Source organism: Perna viridis, chromosome 12 (genome assembly GCF_037379345.1).
Source record: "Perna viridis isolate PV_CMFRI_1.1 ecotype Kerala chromosome 12, ASM3737934v1, whole genome shotgun sequence".
NCBI classification, from domain to species: Eukaryota; Metazoa; Mollusca; class Bivalvia; order Mytilida; family Mytilidae; genus Perna; species Perna viridis.
Genome location: NC_142456.1, coordinates 29,382,883 through 29,395,824, shown reverse-complemented (window position 1 = coordinate 29,395,824; position 12,942 = coordinate 29,382,883).

The following is a 12,942-nucleotide window of genomic DNA, read 5'->3' as shown; positions in this document are numbered from 1 at the left end:
AATCAGAGTAAAATGGTCCAAACTGGGAGAGAAGCAGTTTATTTCTAATTTGAATATTCTAAGTCTTGATTAAATATTTAATCAAATCTCTATGTGTAAAGAGAATTTACAGAAAATAATATTAGATAAAAGTCCCGTACAAAATGTTCAAGTAACCTCTGATGTAGACAGCATTGTTGAAAAAGCTGACCCCAGTATAAATATTGACCCAAAAGATTGGCCGTTTTTATTTAAAAAAATTAATGAATAAGGATTATTCGACTAGCTGCCAATGATACACAGGATGCTTTGAATAATAATAATGAAGTATTGAATAGTGATATCTCAGCTGAGGAAATAGTTAGAGCAGCAAAGTCTTTGAAGAATAATAAATCATCAGGTTTAGATTGTATTAGCAATGAGATGATAAAGGTGTCTTCTCATGTATTACTTAATTTATACTTAATACTGGATACTGGTAGGTACCCTTCAATGTGGAGAGAAAATTTTATAAAACCTTTGTTTAAAGGTGGAGATATGAATGTTCCCTCTTGTTATAGGGTTATAGCTTTGTCTAGTTGTATAAGTAAATTATTTACTAGAATTTTATTCAATAGACTGGAAAGTTTTCTTGGAAAAAAAATGATATCATTTGTTCAGAACAAAAAGGTTTCAGAAAAGATGTGAGAACAAGTGATCACATATTTATAATTAAATCACTTATTGACAAATATTTTAAGAAAAATAAATATATTTATCCTTGTTTTATTGATTAAAAAAGGCCTTTGATACGGTCAATAGAAACGCCTTGCTTTATCGTTTTTTTCAATTAATATTAGAGGTCACTTTTTCAACATTTTAGAGAGTATGTATAAACAGGTTTCATTTTGTGTTCCTTTGCCTAATGGATTAACTGACTGTTTTGAAACTAATATCGTTTTTGTATTCGTAAAACTCTTTATTCTGACAAAAATAATATTAAATTGCATTTGAAATTGTTTTGACACTTGTGTGAAACCAATGTTATATTGTAGCGAAATTTGGGCATTGTCTCAATTATTGAAGGGAAATAAAATGGATGAGTTTGAGTGTAATTTTGATAAGTTTGTTCCCAATAGAATTCAATTACAAATGTCCGGGTATGTTCTTGGTGTTCATAAATCTGCCTCCAATTTGGCAGCTGCCCTGGGTGATCTTGGATTATTCCCCTTGTTTATTATAGCAAATCCTAACAATTTGATATCTAAGGCACATAAGGTTAATGTGACAATGAAGGATAGACTTCTAAATAAAATTAAATGTTTATTGTATAAAATTGGATTTGGTCATATATGGGAAAATCAGGTAACTTTTTCTAACAAGAGAACTTTGGTTGCTATTCAAAACAGACTACAAGACAGATATTGCAAATTTTGGCATTAAATTTTGTTTATTGATGATAGAGCTGTGGAAAGGAATAAGTTATCGTAAATTTAAAAACGACTTTAAGAGGGAGCAATATTTATACACAGATATTGACAAACAGAGTTTATCTAACTATACCGGCATTCGTATAAGTAATTGTAATCTTAATATTGAAAAGGGTCGCAATGTAAATTTACCTGTTGAAAAAAAAACGATATGTCAGTTACGTCATGAAGATATTGAAGATGAATTTCATTTTTATAATGAAATGTGTTAAATTAATAAAGGAACGGGTTGAACTCTTTGAAAATATTTTAGATATAGTTCCCTCATTTTCTTCAATGTCTGAAGAAGATCAATTTATCTTTTTATTGACTAGTCAGGATTTAGATGTTTCTAAAGTTATAATCTCTAGAGGAAACAGAATGTATACTGTCAATCAAGAATATAAACAAAACATTTGACCATTGTATTTATATTGCATGATTTTGTGTTTAGAGTTTATTATAATAGTGCTAAAAATGGTCCACGATAGATAAGTCAATCCCTCAGCTGGGATATTACAACGCATATTTTATAGATTTAACTAGTGCGCTGTTCGTACATGTGTCAAAATAGCGGCGTAATCGATCATTAAAATGAGATAAACGAATTAACCTGTAGTAATCTATCGAATTATGAATTATTCTTAAAGAATATGGGTGTAGCAATATATTTAGCTGGATAAATGTCAGAATAAAGCGCCGTAGTCATATATATATACATGTACATCCTAAAAATGTTGAAATCTGTAATTGTTCAGCTGTCCCAGGTAACATTTTTAGTCGCATGGATAATTTCAAAATGACAAAGAACATTTTTTTTTTTTTTTTTTTTTTAAAGTAAAACAATTTTTTTTAAACAAAGAAAAAGGAGTATCATATATGGGCAGGGGTACATTCTTTTTATATTTAAGTAATATTATTTCACTCAAAATCACAAATTTCTACATATTTTAAAAGAAAAACAGAGTTTTACGAAATACGGCAATTTTTATTGAGTCTTACAAAATGTCACACATGCTCTTTTTTGCATTACGGCAATTTATGCAAAGTTCACATCTTATTTTTATATTATTGCTACATTCCGTTTTCCAACAACAACTGTTTTCTGAATCATGTTATTTTTCTCAGCTTTTCATTAAGTCCTAGACTTTTAATTTCTGATTCCTATTACTCTTACAACAGCATATTTTACAAATCTTATAAATTGTCACAACGCCATAAAAATCACGTTTTCAATAACGGTAAAAACGACGTTCCGTCAGTGTGATTGGTGATTTTTTCGTATGAGTTTACACTTAACAGCTACAATTTGCATTATCAAGTCAGAATTTTTTTCAAAACAAGAATTAAAATGCGATATTGGCGTATTTTGTAATAAAAAAAAATCAGTGCGGTTTCGAAAATGTCATTCTTATTGTAAAAGCCACATATCTGGATTAACCATTCAATTAAATATACATGTATATTGCTGAAAGTTTTTGATTATAAAAAAATATTCGCATCTAGGCCTACAAAAACCTTTTTTTTTATTTTTACTATCATAGTTTTCCTAGTGATAACGTTAATACACGGGTTCGGTGAAAAAAAACTATCATGAGAAAGAAAGGATATGGGGAAATGTTATATTAAATACACAGCACATCAACCATGACAGCAACATTTTTTTGTGTTTCCTTCCCATGACAAACTTACAACAGGAGAAAATCAAACAAAAATATTACAACCAAATAAAATGAATGAGGCACCGACACAAATATTTTAAATATGTCTTTAGAAAAAGAAAGGACATGGGAATATGTCACAAATACAAAACGCACTTACAATAAAAAAAATAGCGTTTAATGTTAATTTATTTCAAGAGGATTACTAATAATAGTATTGCTCTTTTGTTTATTTCTTTATAAAAACAGTTTCATAATTTATAATACATTATAAACATCAGGCTGAGTTCTTCAAAGCTATTCTAGAATGCATGCTGCCGTTGGTCATTAGTTACAGATAGTTGTGATTTTTTCTTGGTTATTTATCAGACAACTTGTTATCAAAGAAAAATAGCGTCCACATTTCCTCTGATTTTCCCCCAAAACGTCGTAACATTGTGTTACCACTGTAGGTACGAACAGCGCGTAACGTGATTACATTGATATTACTACACATATTTTATATTTGCATTGATATTGAATGTACACGTACTTGTTTATGTATGTATGTATATATGTTTCTTTGTTAATTAATGATAGATCAATGTTTGGTCTTTATTTCAATAAAACTTACTTACTTACTTAAATTTGCCGCCAGTATATTGGCTTAGTTGAACTTATTTCTTATTCGTAATGTACGTGACATTTTTCTTTGTTATATCAGTTTTGTACAGATTAGTCGCGCTAATTCTTCAAATTCCTTAAAATATAAAGAAGTCGGCTCGGTAAGGGCAAAAGAGTAATCAAGGGAACCAAGGTTATAGCGGTAATCAAAAGAATATATTCCAGAGACAAAGACCAGACACGGAAAACAGACAACAAAGAACATAAAGTAACTAAAATCATACATACAAAGTAACAACAGTAAATGAGCAACTCGGACTCCACTAAAGACTAGGAGCATAGACCTGGTGCACCGGTAGGGTAAGCGTCCTCTGCTTTTCTAGAAACACCCGCCGAGTTGCTCATAAAAAGTCAAGTCCGGGGTAGACAAACGAGAAAAGGAAAACTATGACCCGTTGAATAAATCAGTTTTCATGGTGCATATGGATACACCATAGACGACCATAAAACTTCTGTAATGATGACTTCAATCTTGTAGCAACATAACCCTGTTCCAGAAGCCTATTTGTTAGAGTTCTAGCGCGATACAAAAAGTCTGCGTAGTTTCGGCAAGCTCTGGCATAACGTATGAGTTGTGATATGAACACTCCATACGCAGGAGCCGAAGTGATGTTGCTACAGATGAAAGGAAAGTTGACAATTCTGAATGAAAAGTCATCACGTTTGTCGTAAAGTTTGGTCAATAGTTTTCCTTTACCATCGATTTTTAAATGTAGGTCAAGATATGAGGCTGACTTCACAGTGTCTGTAGAATCCTTTATCTCAAGGTCTTTTGGGTAGATGCGATGTATCAAATCCCCGAAATTAGGATTGTTTAAAGATAATACGTCATCTATATAGCGGAAACTGAAATTAAAGGATCTAGCCAAACGATATTCTTTCTTTCTGATCAGATCAGCTATAAAGTCAGCCTCATAAGAGTGAAGGAATAGGTCAGCAAGTAAAGGAGCACAATTTGTTCCCATTGGAATGTCGACCGTTTGTTTGCAAAACACGCCCACCACACTGGACAGATATGTTGTCGATTAAAAATTCCAGCATTTTGTAAACATCTTCCTCTGTATATTTGGAAGATGACTTGGAATTATTTCTTACAAAGTATGAGGAATCTCTACCAAGAACTATATATTTATATCTGGGTGTACCATCTTTTTTGGAAGAACAACGATGTATAATGTTTTTAAGTCGGGATTTTAACTGAGTATGGGGAATAGAAGTATACAGTGTTGAAAAATCATAGGTTTTAATGCTATTATATTCAGATAACAGTCTTGAACTGATTGTCTCCAAAAGATCTTTCGAATTTTTCAGGATCCACATTGAATTAATACCACTACGGGAGTAACAAGTGTTGTGGTAGGACGACAGACCCTCTTTGATAGTTGTGAGTATAGAAGTTAAAAGTTTTGAAAGAGGTTTGGTGGTACATTTCGCAGATTCAGCTATGAAACGTTGTTTGGATGGATTCTTGTGAAGTTTAGGAATCCAGTACTCATAAATCTCGTCAAAAACATCTTATATTCAGTGTTTGCGACCAATTTACTATACTAGCACTACCAAAAAGTCAGCTTTATTCAAATTTTCAAAAAGGCACAAATTAAGAGGCCAAAAGGGGTCCTTACCGAAATTTCTTCTGTGGTCGTTTGATAATTCGAATAACAAATGTCAATTATTACGGTGAAACAGAATATTTTCCGGAAATCATAGGTAACATTTTTTGGCAGTTATTTAAGTCGCTAAATTATAATATTGTTAGAGACATCTTGCACTCGTAATTTCTGTACTTAATAGTCGCATATAATTGCATAAATATGTAATTATACGCCACGTAATACTGCAGATCCGCCCATAGCGTCGTAGTTCAAGCTTCATACGAGATGAAAATGTAAATTATTATATACACGTGTGTTCTACGCGTGTTTCTTGGTTGAACGAGAACGGGAAGTTTACATGAAATGTAATTCATTGTAATCATTGGGAGTTGTTGTGTCCGTCCCCGTAATATTTTTTCATCATTTAAAAGATATGTAATCTAAAAATCTAAAATTTTCTGGTCCTCCATCATTGCGACTTTTGGTATAAGGAAGTGACTGAACTTGATTATGTTTCTTTTAGCGAAAGATAACAACATAAGAGAACAAATCTAGGAAACTTTCACAAAACATCAGTTCAAATTCCAACCTGTAGTTTCTTTGACAAAAGAGAGAGAGCGAGAGAGATAGAATAAAAAGAAAACTCGTGTCGGTGAATTAATAAGTTCTAACTTACTAAGGTACTCTATTCCTTGTTTTCTAGTACGCCGGTTGTGTTTAATCATAATTAAAGATTTAATTTTAATTAGACTGTTTTACTTAGAAATTCTTCCGACGCAGTCGGTATAGTTTCGCTTTTTACCCTTTGACCTTAAAGACACTCTGCTATGGAAACGCAAGTCACCTGATCGCAATTCTGTTTCCCGATTGGTCAAATACTGATAACTTAGTGTATCGAAATTGAAATCACGTGCCATGTGTTATTTTCTTGACTGAAATGTAGAAACTTAAAAAAAATATTTTAGTAAACAAGGTGTGCTGTTCAGTTGCTTTTTGAATTTTAAAAAGCGATTACTCTTAATTTCGGGAAAGACACAGCTTGTTGTCCTTTGTCCTATTTTGTTAATGTGTTTGTATATTTGTATCCACCTTGAGAGTTAAATCCGAATTCAACAGATTTTTATAGTTCGTTTTATTAATGATGACCTTTGAATTCGAATTATGAAAAACTGCACCATTTGTCGATTTGAGGACCACTCTAAGATAAAAAACAGATTTTCAGAAATCGATTGATGTATGATATAGCAGTATGCTATTAAAGACGATGAAATTTTCTAAAATGTGGTATCACGGTCCATGAGTGATCAAAGTAACATGTCAGCAGTATTTACACACATATGTTGGAGTGTAGAGTGTGGATAAAACAACAGATAACATATACTATGATATTCATCTGCCGAAAAAAACTATGGAAGACTTTAAGCTAACGTCTTCAAACAAACAAAAAAACATTGATATGCAAAATTATGAAATAATACAATAACTGCTATTATAACTGTGACTTAAAACACATACGACCACAATATTTATGTATGAAGAAATGTTAGCAACTCAGAATAATTGTACATGCATAAATGATACTGTCTTTTTTGTACCACCGTCATGTTTTGCGCAACAGAAGTATTCAGTGTTCAATAAATTACTTTATTTATGAAACCTTTTTTCTGTTCATACCCCATATCTAGTGTGTTTTTGCAGATGACTTTTTGCTAATGCCTTTTATGGTTTAATTTGATATTCACCGGAGATGCTATAAATAGTATATTGAAATCGTGTAGAATTAAACCCTCATGGATAGCTTTTTTCGATCCGGATGTACGGCCGAAAGCTCCGAGTAAATTTGTTCTGAGATTTTGTTTATTAACCTCATTATGAAAGACTTTAATGATATATGTATGTCAATGTATAGGTTTTCTGGTATGTATGCTTATTTTTAGACTTCGAGAATTCTTATTTTTATTTATTTTTCTATTTTCCAGCCAAAAAGTCACACGTCCATTAAAAAAGTGTATACAAAAAACAGCTATTTTCTTTCATCAATATTCTAAAACTCCGGAGTGTTTTAGACTTAAACTGATTAATACAGACTGTCATATCTAAAACGCTTTAAACCTGATTGTCTAGTCTTCAACCTTGCATTAGACAAGTAAACCTTGATAATAGTTTATGTTCGATTGGCTCATTGCATATCTACATCTGATAGGCACCCCCTTTGTCCAATAATTCCAACCTACAATCATTGTCAAATTACTCTTCATTAGCTGCAGTCGTAATTGTTTAAAACTTAGCCGTCCCGAGAGCCGCCAATTAACCTCCGCCATGTTTGACAAGTTTAAAAAATGAATTGAGGTGACAAATTGGGTTAAAACATGATTGTTATTACTGAGTATGATTCGTCATTGGCGAAAATGACGAACGCTAGCTAAATCGTATCCCGCTTATTTTCAGTTTTTCAGTCAATAATCTTGACTACCACAACGGTCACAACCATCCAGCTTATGATGGGTCAATTGGTTTCACTTCTGAAACAGTCGTACTGTAATGTATTAAAATAAACCAATAGTGTGACAGATTGGCGGAGTTTGTCGTGCATGTTACACGTGCGTTTATGTCTAAGTCTGTATTATGTATCTTTAGTTATAGATCTGATAGCCAAAACAATGTGTTTAGTTTCTTCCAGGCCATAAAATAACACCAATACGATATTACATTAGCGACAAGGATGGTGATTTTCTCTATAAAAAATAATTAGACTATGAGGATTAAATTCCGATATCACACTAAAAGCAATGGCTGGGCATTTGGACTTCCATACACCAGAACCGTTCAAAGTCATCGGTGAAACAAATCTTGCGAAATCCTGGGAACACTATTTAAAACGGTTCAAGTATTACGTAAAAACAACCAGAGTGTCTAAAGATGAACAGAAAAGAGCTATCATGCTACTACATATAGCTGGACATGACATACAAGACATTTTCGAAAAAAATACCGACCCGGGAACTAAGTATGATCAAGCTGTTACGGCACTGAACAGAGAAAAAATAGATGATATTATTTTGAGAATTTTAACTTTGTGTGACTCTAGAACAGACCAATGTGAAGATATGATTCGAAACCAAATTGTCGATGGGTGTAAATTAACCGAATTAAGAAGGAAGCTATTAGCAACGCAAGATGTAATGTTGGAAAAAGTTCAGAGTCTTGGTAGAACATTTGAATTAGCTGTAACACACTCCGAAAAGATGGAAAATAGCAACAAACCCGAGCCGTATATAGAAGATCCAGAAATAAACAAAATATGTCAAAAGTCAAAGCAATTTAAACCCCGAGGTGCTCCGAAATCGTATGCGGAAAACAACGGGAATAGATTGTCACATGCAACTGCACAATGTTACAGATGTGGAAATGCGGGATATTACGGAAGAAATTGCAGAATATATCTCGAAATATTACAAATCGTTTATGTGGAAAAATCGGACCTTTTGCAAAATATGCAAGACAAAAACAACAAAATAAAATTCACGCGTTTGAGGACGACAAATTAGAAATATTCACATTGAATGGAAAAGACAATGCTGTCGTTCCGTTTTCTATTGTATTGAAGGTTAAATTGTCGATTTTCTCATTGATTCAGGGGCGTCTATCAACGTAATAGACAGAAAAACATTTGAGAAGTTAAAGGTGTCAAAATCTCGAGTTTAGAAATGTGCAGTCAATGTATATCCGTACGGTATGAAAACAACTTTAGAAATGTTTGGCAAGATTAAATTGAGCATGACTATCAAAGATGACAAGCATAATGCAGAATTAATTCCAACACAGACACAACAATAACTTTGAGGACAGATTCGTAGGTATTGGTAAACTCAATGACTTCAACTTGACACTGCACATAGACGAATAAATAAAATCTGTTGCTCAACCAGTACGAAAATGAGAAAACAAGTAGAAAAGAAAATAAAAGAACTGGAGGATTCTGACGTATAGAGAAAGTCAGTGGTCTGACACCATGGGTTTCAGGCTTGGTAATAGTGCCTAAGAAAAACAATGAAGTCCGTCTGTGCGTAGACATGCGACAAGCAAACGCAGCTGTTCCGAGAGAACGTTTTCCGATTCCAAATATAGAGGTGCTCTGCAAAAATGAATGGATCTGTGATATTTCCTGGACTAGATCTAAACCAATCTTTTCATTCAGATAGAATTAGAAGAACAGTCGCGTTATATCACCACATTCGTATGTCATAGACCTGTACAGGTACAACAGATTAATGTTTGGAATTAAATCCGCGCCCGAGTTACAAATCTTTCTTGGGTAACACAAAAAGAAACTGATGACGACTATAGGCCAGTGGCCTACGCAAGTAGAACATGAAGCCGAAAGTAGATATTCACAAGAGAGCTTGAGGCTCTAGGAGTTTACTGGGAAATCCGTCTTTTCAATGCGTATTTGTATGGAATGGATTTTACCGTATTTACCGACCACAAATCTTTCGATAGAATTTTTTACCGCAGCACATAAAGCGCCGCCACGGATTCAAAAATGGGTTCTAAACCTACAAAATCGCAAGTTCACAGTGAAATACCGACCAGGATATTTAAATGCAACTGATATATTGTCACGTTCGCCAATGAAAGGCAGTGTAGGAAATAATTAATGATAGCCATGAAACAGAAAATTATGAATTCTATGGCAGTCAGTGCATGACCGAAAGCGCTGACTTTAAAAGAAATTGAAAATGCTTCTGCACGAGACAAAACAATGAATCAAATTCAAAATTGTATTGCGAAAAACAAGTGGTCTAAACAAAGATAGATGAAGCCATTTTATCTTGTCCGCAAAGAACTAACTGTGCAGAACTTTATCATTCTCAAAGGGGCAAAAAGAGTGATCTCAAGTAATCAGCGAAAACACGTCCTTTGTCCGCTCACAAATCGCATCAGGGAGTAGTAAAATCAAAGCAGTTACTACGTGAAGAAGTTTGGTGGCCGAATATTGACTCCGACTTAGAATCAATGATTCAAATGTTTCATGCTTGTCAGTATCGAATCCGCCTCCCCAACCAACTGTTACAATGTCAGAGTTCCCTGACGGTCCTTGGGAAAAATAGCTATCGATTTAAGCGGCCTGTATTCAAATAAGGTATATCTGTTATTGTTTATCGATTATTATTCCAGATTTCCAGACGTTGACTTTATCAGATCAAATTCTGAGTGCTACAATCATTAACAAACTGCACAGGATATTCTCAGTCCATGGATTATGTGCTAGAATAATTTCTGATAATGGCAGTCAATTTGTGTCAGACGAATTTAAAGCGTTTCTTAATGATAATGGTATAGAACACACTCATGTTACACCGTATTGGCCACGTGATAATAGTCTTGTAGATATTTTCTATAAGACATTAAAGACAACTATATGCGCCGCATGTGCTGAAGGAAAAAACTGGCATGACGAATTGTGCAACACCTCATTCAACGACTGAATATGCTTCCACATCTTTACTATTTAATAGAACTGTAAATATCAAATTGCCTTGCTTGATCAAAAACTATGTGCCGAAAAGACTGAGAGAAAGAGATGCTAAAAAGAAAGCTGCCGAGTAACACTATGCCGATACGACAAAAGCAAAGAACTATCAGAAATTTCGTGAAGGACAAATGTAATTCTTACAAAGAGAGATGGAGATAAACTTTCGGCACAGTTGTAAAATAAAGTGGACATAGTTGTAAATGAAAGTGGAACAAGAGTTCTTGTGAGGTCAGATAACGGTCAAACTTTCTATCTCGCATGTCAGACTGTATTACGGATAATTTACAAACCCAGAAAAAATTGCGATGACCCTTCCGTTAATGAATCGACCACCAAGAGATAAGAGGTCTCAGTATCGTATTAATTTTCCCATAGACTTCTATAGTGAAGTGCATATTTTTAGGATTTTTTAAAAAATATGTAAATTGATTCAATAAAACTTTCACTTATGTAGCATTTCTAAGGACATGTGAAAAAATAATTTCCCGCAAAGAAAATAGGGTGAGTCCACGAAGATCGGACAGAAAAGTAGTCTCGAACTATAAATAGCCATTTTCCCTACTTTCACTTTCGTTTTGCACTCACCAAACCAACCTTTTCAGTGGAACATTTTTATGATATTATGTTAGATTTTCTTTTAAAAAAGTTCTTCATCTTACAGTGTAATGTTTGCTCCATTTTATAAGTCATTGTTCATATCTTTTGACAAAATATTAGTTTGTAGAGAGGCAAAAAGAAAATGCACTATATTTTTATAGCATCCATGTTTTGACGTACACCCACTCAGGGATATGCAATACGATACTGGTACCAAGAAGAAACCGCGACGATTTAATGACTTCGTATCCGCTTAACAGACAATACACTGGGATTTGAACAAATGTTTAGTATTAGTCTTGTTGTGTGTTAGGGTAAGAGCGATATAAATTTATAGACTCATTTGGATAATTAAAAAATTCTTTAAACGGAATGATATTTTTACAGTTTCATGTCTGATGAATAGCTTGCTATTGACACTGACAGATAAAATAATTATTTTGCTATACTAAAGTTTTAATTGAAAAACAAGGGAGAGATGTAATGTATTAAATTAAGCCAATAGCCTGAGAGGTGGGCGGAATTTGTCTTGCATGCTACACGTGCATTTATGTCTAAGTCTGTATTATGTATCTTTAGTTATAGGTTAGATTTGATAGCCAAAAACAATGCGTTTAATTCCCAGGACATAAAATAACACCAATATGATATTTCACACATTCATGGCCATCCCATGTGTATCAGCCACTTTGTCCTACTGCTGCATCAATGATAGCCACCTCGTTTCGATTTCCGGCCGATGAATACTACTACGTACAGAAACACATATCCCTCCTTGATCGGTAATAAAGCCAAATTACCTCATGTAAAACAGTCACACATAACCTGTTAATATTGGTAACTTAGCTAACCACAACATCTACAATACTCCAGCAGTGCTAGAGGTTGTCTTGCATGCTATTGTCTAACTTGAAGGGTATGGCGGAACCTGTTAATACTGGTCACTTAGCCAAACTACTACATCTACAATACTCCAGCAGTGCTAGAGGTTGTCTTGCATGCTATTGTCTAACTTGAAGGTATGGCGGAACCTGTTAATATTGGTCACTTAGCCAGACTACTACATCTACATCAGTCACATATAACCTTTAATATTGGTCACTTAGTCAGACTACTACATGTACAACAGTCATACATAACCTGTTAATATTGTTCACTTAGTTCAAGTCATACAACAGTTACTTTCCCTACATATTGGCCAATTTATTCCACTATACGACAGTTACATACATTCCATTTATAATGGCCAATGGGGCTTACTATTTCAGCAACCATACCCATCTTTTTTCTATCTGTCAATATAGGTCATATTATTTTCTACAGTCACAAATGTCCGGTTCATTTCATCATTAGTCACATTACCACAGCAGTCACGCCTATCCAGTGACCAAAAATTTTCGAGATCGTTCCAAGAATATGTAATTGCAGAAAACTCGAAAGTACATCTTTTAAAATATTCTAAGAAC